Here is a 13026-nt window from a genome sequence, read left to right on the forward strand (position 1 = left end):
GATCCGCCCGTCTCGGCCTCCCAAAGTGCTGGGATTACAGGCTTGAGCCACCGTGCCCGGCCACTTTAGTCTATCTTGAGTTGATTTTTTAATAAGGTGTAAGGAAGTGATCTAGTTTCAGTTTTCTGCGTATGGCTAGCTAGTTTTCCCAGCACCATTTATTAAATAGGGAATCCTTTCCCCATTGCTTGTTTGTGTCAGGTTTGTCAAAGATTAGATGGTTGTAGATGTGTGGTATTATTTCTGAGCCCTCTGTTGTGTTCCATTGGTCTATATATCTGTTTTGGCACCAGTACCATGTTGTTTTGGTTACTGTAGCCTTGTAGTATAGTTTGAGGTCAGGTAGCTTGATGCCTCCAGCTTTCCTCTTTTTGCTTAGGATTGTCTTGGCAATGCGGGGTCTTTTTTGGTTCCATATGAAATTTAAAGTAGTTTTTTTCAATTCTGTGAAGAAAGTAAATTGTAGCTTGATGGGGATAGCATTGAATCTATAAATTACTTTGGGCAGTATGGCCATTTTCATGATATTGATTCTTCCTGTCCATGAGCATGGAATGTTTTTTCATTTGTTTGTGTCCCCTCTTATTTCCTTGAGCAGTGGTTTGTAGTTCTCCTTGAACAGATCCTTCACATCCCTTGTAAATTGTATTCCTAGGTATTTTATTCTGTTTGTAGCAATTGTAAATGGGAGTTCACTTATGATTTTGCTCTCTATTATTGGTGTATAGGAATGCTTGTGATTTTTGCACACTGATTTCGTATCCTGAGACTTTGCTGAACTTGCTTATTAGGAGCTTAAGGAGATTTTGTGCTGAGATGATGGGGTTTTCTACATACACAATCATGTCATTTGCAAATAGAGACCATTTGACTTGCTTTCTTTCTATTAGAATACCCTTCGTTTCTTTCTCTTGCCTGATTGCCCTGTCCAGAACTTCCAATACTATGTTAAATAGGAGGCATGAGAGAGGGCATCCTTGTCTTGTGCTAGTTTTCAAAGCGAATGCTTCCAGCTTTTGCCTAGTCAGTATGATGTTGGCTGTGGGTTTGTCATAAATAGCTCTTATTATTTTGAGATATGTTCCATCAATACCTAGTTTATTGAGAGTTTTTAGCATTAAGTGGTGTTGAATTTTACCAAAGGCCTTTTCTGCATTTCTGCATCTATTGAGGTAATCATGTGGTTTTTGTCATTGGTTGTGTTTATGTGATAGATTATATTTATTTATTTGCACATGTTGAAGCAGCCTTGCATCCCAGGGATGACGCCAACTTGATCGTGGTGGATAAGCTTTTTGATTTGCTACTGGATTTGGTTTGCCAGTATTTTATGGAGGAGTTTTGCATTGATGTTCATCAGGAATATTGACCTGAAATTTTCTTTTCTTTTTTTTTTTGTGTCTCTGCCAGGTTTTGTTATCAGGTTGATGCTGGCCTCATAAAATCAGTTAGGGTGGTGTCCTTATTTTTCTATTGTTTGGAATAGTTTCAGAAGGAATGACACCAGCTCCTCTTTTTACCTCAGGTAGAATTCAGCTGTGAATCTTTCTGGTCCTGGGCTTTTCTTGGTTGGCAGACTACTAATTACTGCCTCAATTTAAGAACTTGTTATTGGTGCATTTAGGGATTCCCCGTCTTCCTGGTTTAGTCTTGGGAGGGTGTATGTGTCCAGAAATTTGTCAGTTTCTTCTAGATCTTCTAGTTTATTTGGGTAGAGGTGTTTATAATATTATTTGTATTTCTGTGAGATCAGTGGTGATATCCCCTTTATTATTTTTTATTGTGTCTATTTGATTCTTCTCTTTTCTTCTTTATTAGTCTGGCTAGTATTTTATTTTGTTAATCTTTTCAAAAAATTAGCTTCTTGATTTATTGATTTTTTGAAGGGTTTTTCATGTCTCTGTCTCCTTCAGTTCTGCTCTGATCTTAGTTATTTCTTGTTTTCTGCTAGTTTTTGAATTTGTTTGCTCTTGCTTCTCCAGTTTTTTTAATTTTGATGTTAAGATGTTGAATTTAGGTCTTTTCTCCTTTCTCCTGTAGCCATTTAGTGCTATAAACTTCCCTGTAAACACTGCTTTAGCTGTGTTCCAGAGATTCTTGTACATCGTGTCTTTGTTCTCATTCGTTTCAAATAACTTATTTATTTCTGCCTTAATTTTATTATTTACCCAGTAGTCATTCAGGAGCAGGTTGTTCAGTTTTCATGTAGTTGTGTGGTTTTGAGTGAATTTCTTAAACCTGAGTTCTAATTTGATTGCACTGTGGTCTGAGAGACTGTTTGTTATGATTTTAGTTCTTTTGCATTTGCTGAGGAGGGTTTTACTTCCAATTATGTGGTCAATTTTAGAATAAGTGCTATATGGTGCTGAGAAGAATGTATATTCTGTTGATTTGTTGTGGAGAGATCTGTAGATGTCTATTAGGTCCGCTTGGCCCAGAGCTGAGTTCAAGTCCTGGATATCCTTGTTAATTTTCTGTCTCATTGATCTAATATTGACCGTGGGGTGTTAATGTCTCCCACTAGTATTGTGTGGGAGTCTAAGTCTTTTTGTAGGTTTCTGAGGACTTGCTTTATGAATCTGGGTGCACCTGTATTGGGTGCATATATATTTAGGATGGTTAGCTCTTTTTGTTGCATTGATCCCTTTGCCATTATGTAATACCCTTTGTCTCTTTTGATCTTTGTGGTTTAAAGTCTGTTTTATCAGAAACTAGGATTGCAACCTCTGCTTTTTTTTTGCTTTCCATTTGCTGGGTTAAATACTCCTCCATCCCTTTATTTTGAGCCTATGTCTGTGTTTCCATGTGAGATGGGTCTCCTGAATACAGCACACTGATGGGTCTTGATTCTTCATCCAATTTGCCCGTATGTGTCTTTTAATTGAGGCATTTAGCCCATTTACGTTTAAGGTTAATATTGTTATGTGTGAATTTCATCCTGTCATTGTGATGCTAGCTGGTTATTTTGCCCGTTAGTTGACACAGTTTCTTCATAGTGTTGATGATCTTAACAATTTGATATGTTTTTGCAGTGGCTGGTACTGGTTGTTCCTTTCCATGTTTAGTGCTTCCTTCAGGAGTCCTTGTAAGGCAGACCTGGTGGTGACAAAATCTCAGCATTTCCTTTTCTGTAAAGGATTTTATTTCTCCACTTATGAAGTTTAGTTTGGCTGGATATGAAATTCTGGGTTGAAAATTCTTTTCTTTAATAATGTTGAATATTGGCCCCCACTCTCTTCTGGGCATGTAGGGTTTCTGTAGAGAGATCCACTGTTAGTATGATGGGCTTCCTTCCCTTTGTGCATAACCCGTCCCTTCTCTCTGGCTGCCCTTAACATCTTTTTCTTCATTTCAACTTTGGTAAATCTGACAATTATGTGTCTTGGGGAGTATCTTAGTGGTGTTCTCTGTATTTCCTGAATTTGAATGTTGGCCTGTCTTGCTAGATTGGGGAAGTTCTCCTGAATTATATCCTGAAAAGTATTTTCCAACTTGGTTCCATTTTCCTCGTCACTTTATCAAACAAATGTAGGTTTGGTCTTTTGACACCAATCAAATGTAGGTTTGATCTTTTCACGTAGTCCCATATTTCTTAGAGGCTTTGTTCATTCCTTTTCGTTTTTTTTCTCTAATCTTGTCTTCACGCTTTATTTCATTAAGTTGATCTTCTATCTCTGATAATCCTTTCTTCTGCTCCATTGATTCGGCTATTGATATTTGCGTATGCTTCACTAAGTTCTCATGCTGTGTTTTTCAGCTCCATCAGATCATTTATGTTCTTCTCTAAACTGGTTATTCTAGTTAGCAACTTGTGTACCCCTTTTTCAAGTTTCTTAACTTCCTTGCATTTGGTTAGAACATGCTGCTTTAGCTCGGAGGAGTTTGTTATTATCCACCTTCTGAAGCCTACTTCTGTCAATTCGTCAAACTCATTCTCCTTCCAGTTTTGTTTCCTTGCTGGTGAGCAGTTGTGATCCTTTGGAGGAGAAGAGGCGTTCTGGTTTTTGGAATTTTCAGCCTTTTTGCTCTGGTTTTTCCTCATCTTCATGGGTTCATCTATATTTGATCATTGATGTTGGTGACCTTCAAATGGGGTTTTTGTGTGGACGTCCTTTTTCTTGATGTTGATGCTATTCCTTTGTTTGCTAGTTTTACTTCTAACAGTCATGCCTATCTACTGCAGGTCTGTTGGAGTTTGCTGGAGGTCCATTCCAGACTCTGTTTGCCTGCGCATCACCAGCGGAGGCTGCAGAACAGCAAAGATTGTTGCCTGTTCCTTCCTGTGGAAGCTTTGTCCCAGTGGGGCACCCACCAGATGCTGGCTGGAGCTCTCCTGTATCAAGTGTCTGTTGACTGCAGCTGGGAGGTATCTCCCAGTCAGGAGGCACGGGGGTCAGGGGCCCACTTGAGGAGGCAGTCTATCCCTTAGCAGAGCTCGAGCACTGTCCTGGGAGAGAACTGCTTGCACGAGCTATTCCAGTATAATAAAATATATAAAATAAGAATAGTTATACTAGATATAGGTAATAGATATGATTATATATGAATATCATTAATCATTAGTTTGTAGCAATTACTCTTTATTCCAGTATTATAATAATCCTTGCTTTCTAATCATAACCTAGGAAAAACCAGGCCATACAGAGATGGGAGCTGATGGAACATAGTGAGAAATGACTAGAAGACAGGAGTGTGAGCCTTCTGTTAACGCCTGGGCAGAGCCACCAGAGGGCTCCTTGGTCTAGCGGTAACACCAGCGTCTGGGAATACGCCCGTTGCCAAGTGAACCGTGGTCTAGCGGTAGCATCAGTGTCAAGGAAAAACACTCACTACTTAGCGGACTGGGAAAGGGAGTCTCCCTTTCCCCGGAGGAGTTCAGAGAAGACTCTACTCCTCCACTTCTTGTGGAGGGCCTGACTGATGTCAGGCCTGCCCATAGTTTTCTGGAGGCCTAACCGTCGTCTCCCTGTGATGCTGTGCTTCAGTGGTCACGCTCCTGGTCCGCCTTTGTGTTCCATCCTGTACACCTGGCTCTGCCTTCTAGATAACAGTAGCAAATTAGTGAAAGTACTAAAAGTCTCTGATATGCAGAAATAATGGCGTAGGCTGTGTCCTCTCTCTGTCTCTCTGCCTCAGCTGCCAGGCAGGGAAGGGCCCCCTGTCCAGTGGACATGTGACCCACGTGACCTTCCATATCATTGGAGAGGCTCTCACTCCTTACCCTGCCACTTTGTCTTGTATCCAATAAATATCAGTGCAGCCTGGCATTCGGGGCCACTGCCGGTCTCTGCGTCTTGGTGGTAGTGGTCCCCTGGGCCCAGCTGCCTTTTCTTTTATTTCTTTGTCTTGTGTCTTTACCTACAGTCTCTCATCTCTGCACATGGGGAGAAAAACCCACCGACTCTGTAGGGCTGGACCCTACAGTGCCCCACAGCCACCCCTTCCCCCAGGTGCTCTGTCCCAGGAGGATGGGAGTTTTATCTATGAGCCCCTGACTGGGGCTGCTGCCTTTCTTTCAGGTATGCCCTGCCCAGGGAGGAGGAATCTAGAGAGGCAGTCTGGCTATAGCGGCTTTGCCGAGCTGTGTTATGCCCAGACCGTTTATTCTCCGAAGAAGACCACCAGAGTCCAGAGTCAAAGCCAAGCGGCAAGGATCTTTAATACAAGTTCGAACTTGGTCCCTCCGTTCTACAACATACAAGAGGGCCTGGAACAATGCGTGCGCTTGCTTTTTATAGCTTGAGATAAACAGGACTTGTCAGGTTACAGAGGAACAAGGCATTACAATTGGTTTACATTTTAAATTATGCTTTTAGCAGCTTTCTTATTGGTTCCTGCGCTTTTACAAACAGTTGTAACCTTATCGGAGGTTCTCCAGGTGTTGTTTTTCTTTGAAATATATGGAGGAATGTGTTTGTGTCCGGCCCAGGAAGTGGAGGCATTGCTCAAGGCTGTGATGTGTTTGTGTCCGGCCCAGGAAATGGAGGCATATGGGGGGATGTGATGTGCTCAAGGCTGTGATGTGTTTGTGTCCGGCCCAGGAAGTGGAGGCATATGGGGGGATGTGATGTGCTCAAGGCTGTGATGTGTTTGTGTCCTTTCAGCTGCAGTGGGCTTTACCCAATTTGAACTTCCCTGTAGCTTTGTTTACAGCGTGAGGGGAAAACCACCTACTGAAGCCTCAGTAGTGGCTGATGCCCCTCCCCACACCAACCTCGAGCATCTTGGGTTGACTTCAGACTGCTGTGCTGGCAGCGAGAATTTCAAGACAGTGGTTCTTAGCTTGTTGGGCTCTGTGGGGGTGGTACCTGCTGAGTTAGACCACTTGGCTCTCTGGTTTCAGCCCTTTTTCCAGGGGAGTGAATGGTTCTGTCTTGCTGTGGTTCCAGGTGCCCCTGGGTATGAAAAAAAAATCCTGCAGCTAGCTCAGTATCTCCACAGATGGCTGCTCAGTTTTGTGCTTGAAACCCAGGGACCTGGTGGTATAGGCACCTGAGGGAATCTCCTGGTCTGCAGGTTGCAAAGACCACAGGAAAAGTGTAGTATCTGGGCTAGAATGCACAATTCCTCATGGTACTGTCCCTCAAGGCTTCCCTTGGCTATGGGAGGGAGTTCCCTGACCCCTTGTGGTTCCCGGGTGAGGTGATGCCCTACCCCGATTTGGCTAGCCCTCTCTGGGCTGCATCCACTGTCTAATCAGTCCCGGTGAGATGAGCTGGGGACCTCAGTTGGAAATGCAGAAATCGCCCACCTTCTGCGTTGATCTTGCTGAGTGCTGCAGACCGGAGTTGTTCCTAGTCAGCCATCTTGCCAGCCACCTCTTTAATATCTTTAAATCCAAAGAACTTACCTTTCATGACCTTGACATTTTTTAAGATAACAGGCCCATAATTTTTTAGGGTCTCCCTCAGTTTGGGTGTGCAGGTTCTGCAGTTTTGCCAGCATTACCAGTGAATCCATGTTGTGTCATATCATGAGGCATATGATGTTGATATATCTTGCTATTGGTGATGTTAACAGTGACCATTTCATTAGGGTGGTGTCTGCCAGGTTCCTCACCTTAAAGTTATGATTTTTTTCCATTATCATTAACAAGTATCTTGTGGGAGATGCCTTGACACTATATAAATATCCAGTGTCTCATTAAACTTTCATCCACTAGTTTAAGCATCCCCTGACAATTCTTACTTGTAACTTATTACTTTTATGGTGAGTTTCTGATACCATAATTCCTCCTACATTTATTAGTCATTTTATTGTAAGAAAGAGCTCTCCCTTTTTCTCCTATTTATTTTTTTATTTATAATACTATGAATTCTTGGATTCTTATTTTATCCTATGGGTTATAATCTGTTATGAATGCTGTTTATTTTGATGTTTAAATTGTACAAGATTTGACCAGGGGAAAACCTTTCAAGCTGATTCCTGTGTTCTTTTTACATGTCCCCCTGGTGCTTAGAGCCTTTTCTCATTTCCTGTTAGAAAAAGATATTCTGACTAACCTTATGTTTTTTCTGCCCCCGTTCTAAAATCAACCATGTCTTTAAGGAGCTCTGGTTCCTATTGCTGGAGTATGGTATTTAGAAATCAGGAGCTGGGGAAGTAGTGTGCTCATTGCCAGTGAGTACCATGGCTTCTAGGCCTTCTCAGCCTAGAAGAGTGAGGACTGGGGAATATATGTGTATATATATATATATATACAGGTATGTGTATATAGACATATCTCCCCCCACCACACACACACATTGTGGTGCATAGAAAAGTGGCTGCCTTTGGCTGGGCGCAGTGGCTCACGCCTGTAATCCCAGCACTTTGGGAGGCCCAGGCAGGTGGATCATGAGGTCAGGAGATCGAGACCATCATGGCCAACACAGTGAGACCCCGTAAAAATACCAAAAATTAGCCAGGAGTGGTGGCGGACGCCTGTAGTCCCAACTACTTGGGAGGCTGAGGCAGGAGAATGGCGAATGGCATGAACCTGGGCAGTAGAGCTTGCAATGAGCTGAGATTGCACCAGTGCACACCAATCCGGGTGACAGAGCGAGACTCTATCTCAAAAAAAAAAAAAAAAAAAATGACTTCACATGTCCTAATCCTGGAACCTGTGAATGTATTACTTTACATTCAAAAGGAACTTTGTGGATGAAGTTAAGGATCTTGAGATAAGATAATTACCCTGTTTTATCTGGGTGGGCCTGGTATAATCACAGGGTTCTTATGAGAGGGAGGGAAGAATCAAAAAGGAGGGGAACAGATTCTCTTCTGAGGTCCTTGATTTTAGACTTCTGTCCTCCAGAACTGTAAAAGAATAAATTTGTACTGTTTTAAACCACTAAGTTTGTGCTCATTTGTTACAGTACCAATAGGAAACTAATTCCGAAGAGATATATGTATATGTATGTATATGTGTATCTATATCTATATGATATATAGATATTTATATAATACACACCCACACCCACTGGTATCTATCTAGTAAAAACTATGAGTTTCTATTGATACCTAAAATTCCATTTCAACACCGCAAGGATTATTGTAACTTCCCCTCGTGAGAGGAAAAAAAACACTGAGATTTTTTCTATTCTTTCACTCTACAATAGCCATCAAGTTCGTGACCAAATGAGTGGGGTTTTTTCCCCACATGCCAAGTAGCAGACACTAGCTAGATGTCCTATAATTCAGTTCAAATCTGACACTCTCTGACTGGAGATAGCTTTAGATTCCATAGGTGGAGGGCTCAGTCCCCAAACTGCCCCCTCCTTCAGACACCAGTCGCAAGTCCAGGCCTCTGGAACTTCTGGCTGATCCACTCCTAGTTGGAGTTCCCATGACCCCCTTTTTAGATATGGTTAATTTGCAGGAGCTGTTCACAGAACTCAGGGAAACTCATTTACCAGTTCATTACGAAGAAGGATTGTTTTTTGACAGAGTCTTGCTCTGTTACGCTGGAGTGCAGTGGTGCAATCTCGGCTCACTGCAACCTCTGCCTCCTGGGTTCAAGCGATCCTTGTGCCTCAGCCTCCCTGGTAGCTGGGATGACAGACACGCACCACTGTGCTTGGCTAATTTTTGTATTTTTAGTAGAGACAGGGTTTCATTATGTTGGCCAGGCTGGTCTGGAACTCCTGGCGTCAAGTGATCCACCTGCCTTGGCCTTTCAAAGTGGGGATTTACGGGCATGAGCCACTGCACCTGGACACAAAGGATATTTTAGAGGATACAAATAAACAGCCAGATGGAGATACACAGGGCAGGGTCACAATCAAACTGCAGTAAAATTGTGGATTGAGTGGGCATTGGTGATCTCTAGAACTAGGGACTGGAGTAGTTGCTAAAGTGAATTGCAGAGTAAAGAGAAACGTAAGATTCAGAGAGTGCGTAACTTAGAAATGAGTAATCACAGCAGCTTGTCCTGGCATAAAGACCTAAAAAGTATTTTTATGTGGATCCTCATGGAAGCCAGTGTGATAGGATACACAGCATCCCTGACAACATTGCTCAAACAAGTAGACTTGGTTTCTTATGATTCTCAAGGAAAGCAGTTCTATAATGAGTGAGGATGGTGTGGTCCAGGTTGTCAGGCTTGTTGTTGTAGTAATTTTATGTGCTATTTTTAAGTGTATATATTTATTTTCACTTTTTGTTACAGAAAATTTCAAATACATTCAAAACTTGAATGCCCATGTTCCTAATCACCCACCTTTAACAATTACCAACTGATGGCTAGTCTTGTTTCATCTGTTGCTCCTCCTCTACCTCCAAGTACCTTTTTTACTTTAATATTTTAGAGCAAATTTTAGATATGATGATGATTTCCCTCTTGAGTACTTCAGCATGTGTCAGGGCCTTTACTCATTTCTTTTTTTTTTTCTTCAACTTTTAAGTTCCAAGGTACATGTGCAGGATGTGCAGGTTTGTTACATAGGTATACATGTGCCACAGTGGTTTGCTGTGCAGATCAACCCATCACCCAGGTATTAAGCTGAGCATCCATTAGCTATTCTTCCTGACGCTCTCCCTCCCCCTGCCCCACTGATAGGCGCTGGTGTGTGTTGTTCCCCCTATGTGCCCATGTGTTCTCATTGTTAAGCTCCCACTTATAACTGAGAACATGCAATGTTTGCTTTTCTGTTCTTGTGGTAGTTCACTGAGAATAATGGCTCCCAGCTCCATTCATGTCCCTATAAAGGACATTATCTCATTCTTTTGTATGGCTGCATAGTATTCTATAGTGTATATGTACCACATAGTATTCCATAGTATATATGTACCAGTCTGTCATTGATGAGCATTTTGGTTGGTTTCATATCTTTGCTATTGTGAATAGTGCTGCAATGAGCATACTCATGTATGCATCTTTATATAATAATAGAATGATTTGTATTTGTTTGGGTATATACCCAGTAATGGCATTGCTGGGTCAAATGGTATTTCTGCTTCTGGATCTCTAAGGAATTGCTGTACTGTCCTTTACAATAGTTGAACTAATTTATACTCCCACCAACAGTGTAAAAGCATTCCGTTTTCTCTGCAATCTCACCAGCATCTGTGATTTCTTGACTTTTTAATAATTGCCATTCTGACTGGCATGAGAGGGTATCTCATTGTGGTTTTGATTAGGTGCTTTACTTTTTTTTTTGAGATGGAGTTTCACTCTTGTTACCCAGGCTAGAGTGCAATGGTACGATCTCGGCTCACTGCAACCTCCGCCTCCTGGGTTCAAGTGATTCTCCTACCTCATCCTCTCGAGTAGCTGGGACTACAGACATGTGCCACCATGCCCGGCTAATTTTGTGGTTTTTTTTTTAGTAGAGATGGGGTTTCTCCATGTTGGTCAGGCCGGTCTTGAACTCCCGACCTCAGGTGATCCACCTGCCTTGGCCTCCCAAAGTGTTGGGATTACAGGCGTGAGCCACTGCACCCGGTCAGGGTCTTTACTCTTAATCATTCTTATTGTTCCTATTTTATGGATGAGGAAACAGGCACAGAGATGATTAAGTAAGTTGCCCAAAACCACAGAGTAATAAAGTGGTTCAGAGACAAAGTTGGTTCAGTTACCACCTATATCTCCACTGTCATTCTTGATTTCTCTGGCTGGTGTGATCCAGAAAAGCAAGAGTTACACGTGCAGCATTTTACCTATGATCAAGCACATTGATGTGCACTGGCTGGAAATAAAGGAAAAAACATGAACTTCACCTTCTAATACTTTGTAACTTATAATGTTGGGAGCATAGGCTTCAAATCTTTAAAATCTTATTGGCCTGTTTTACTACATTTTTTATTTATTAGGGCAAGAAAATTTATTGTCTTGATTCTGCACATATAATTTCAGTATAAAACAAATGCATCCATGAAGTTCCTATATATTAAAAAAATCTTGATTTCATTTCCTAAGTATAGCTCCTAATAAGATCAAGAACTTCCCCAGGAAGGTGGCACTTGGGCCATGAAGGCAAGGACCATGTCTGTTTTTTTTTTTTTTTTTTAAACAGAATTTTGCTCTTATCACCCAGGCTAGAGTACAATGGGGCGATCTTGGCTCACTGCAGCCTCTGCCTCCTGGGTTCAAGCAATTCTCCTGCCTCAGCCTCTCGAGTAGCTGGGATTACAGGTGCCTGCCACCACACCCAGCTAATTTTTCTATTTTTAATAGAGACGGGGTTTCATCATGTTGGCCAAGCTGGTCTTGAACTCCTGACCTCAGGTGATCTGTCTACCTTGATCTCTCAAAGTGCTGGAATTATAGGCGTGAGCCACTGTGCCTGGCGCCGTGTCTGTCTGATTTGATGTTTCTTCACACCTGGGATGGCCTTACACAGTGCTTTGCACATTGCAGATACTCAGTAAATGTTTGTCCATTAAATGTACTTTATTTATTCCTAACAAGAAGCTTTGGTAATTCTGTGACACCATCTTATCTAAAATTGCATGTATTTTTTGTTATTTAGACATAGTTACTTAAACATTATGTTTAATTTAAAAAATGTATTAGGTCCCCCAAAGGGCATGAAAGGAGTAATAGTTAAAAACAATATGGTATATACAATGTAAACTTTTTCTGGGGTGAGGGTGAGAATTTATGAACAAGAGAGTGTCCTTGATTGTGAACAGCTGACTGTCTTCTAGATGGTTGCCAGTTGGCTCACTTCCTTCCCACCTCCAGATTTTGAGAGGAACCTTGGGGTCTTTTGTTTGTATGCTTGCATATATATATTTAAATCCAACACTATGAAGTATGCGTATGGCGTGGCATACGTTATAAAAGGCAGTAAGCCTCTGCCTCACCCCATTCTGACTTTCCATTTGCATTTTATGTGATTATATCAGCACAGGCTGAATACACTCTTCTAGCATTCAATATGAACACAGTTCTAGAGACAGTGATGATTCTAGTCTATTGGCGAGGACCTTGTGTTTGTTAGGTAATCATAGATACACAGAATTGAGTGAAAGACTGACTTTAGAATCAGCTACTACTGGTTTGGTTTTGACTTTTTAATAATAAATTTTCACATTCAGTTTCTTCGGTTCCAGGATACTGTTCAAGTACCCAATCTTTTAAGTCTTTTGGTCTAGGATTTTGTCCTAAACTAAAATCTATCCTAAATGATTCTCCTATTGTCCAGCCCTGGAAACCTGGCCCTTACAAGAACCTGTTATTCAGGTTTTTGTTGTTCTGCAGGAGCCACCACATTCTTGCATAAAGATGAGATTATTTATTATATAAGCCATACCCAGGTACATGTTGATTGTCATTGACCCACTTCTTCACAGTAGCGATCTGTTTGACCACAAGAAGAAAAGTCTAGATCATTCTTTTTACTTTTGTTTTTTAATTTAGCTGGTTTTATTTTGTTTATGTCAAGTGATTGATGTGCAATAGATGTAATCATTTCGTTGAAAAGATGTTAGCCCAGCAAAGTGTCAACTGCTCAGTGTCCCACTATTAAACAACAGCATTCTGATTCACTTCCAAACCAGAGACTTCAAGCTTCTGTTAATCAGGAATAGGCAATCCAAAAG

This window comes from Trachypithecus francoisi, unplaced genomic scaffold, assembly GCF_009764315.1.
Source record: "Trachypithecus francoisi isolate TF-2019V2 unplaced genomic scaffold, Tfra_2.0 Lachesis_group17, whole genome shotgun sequence".
Classification (NCBI taxonomy): domain Eukaryota; kingdom Metazoa; phylum Chordata; class Mammalia; order Primates; family Cercopithecidae; genus Trachypithecus; species Trachypithecus francoisi.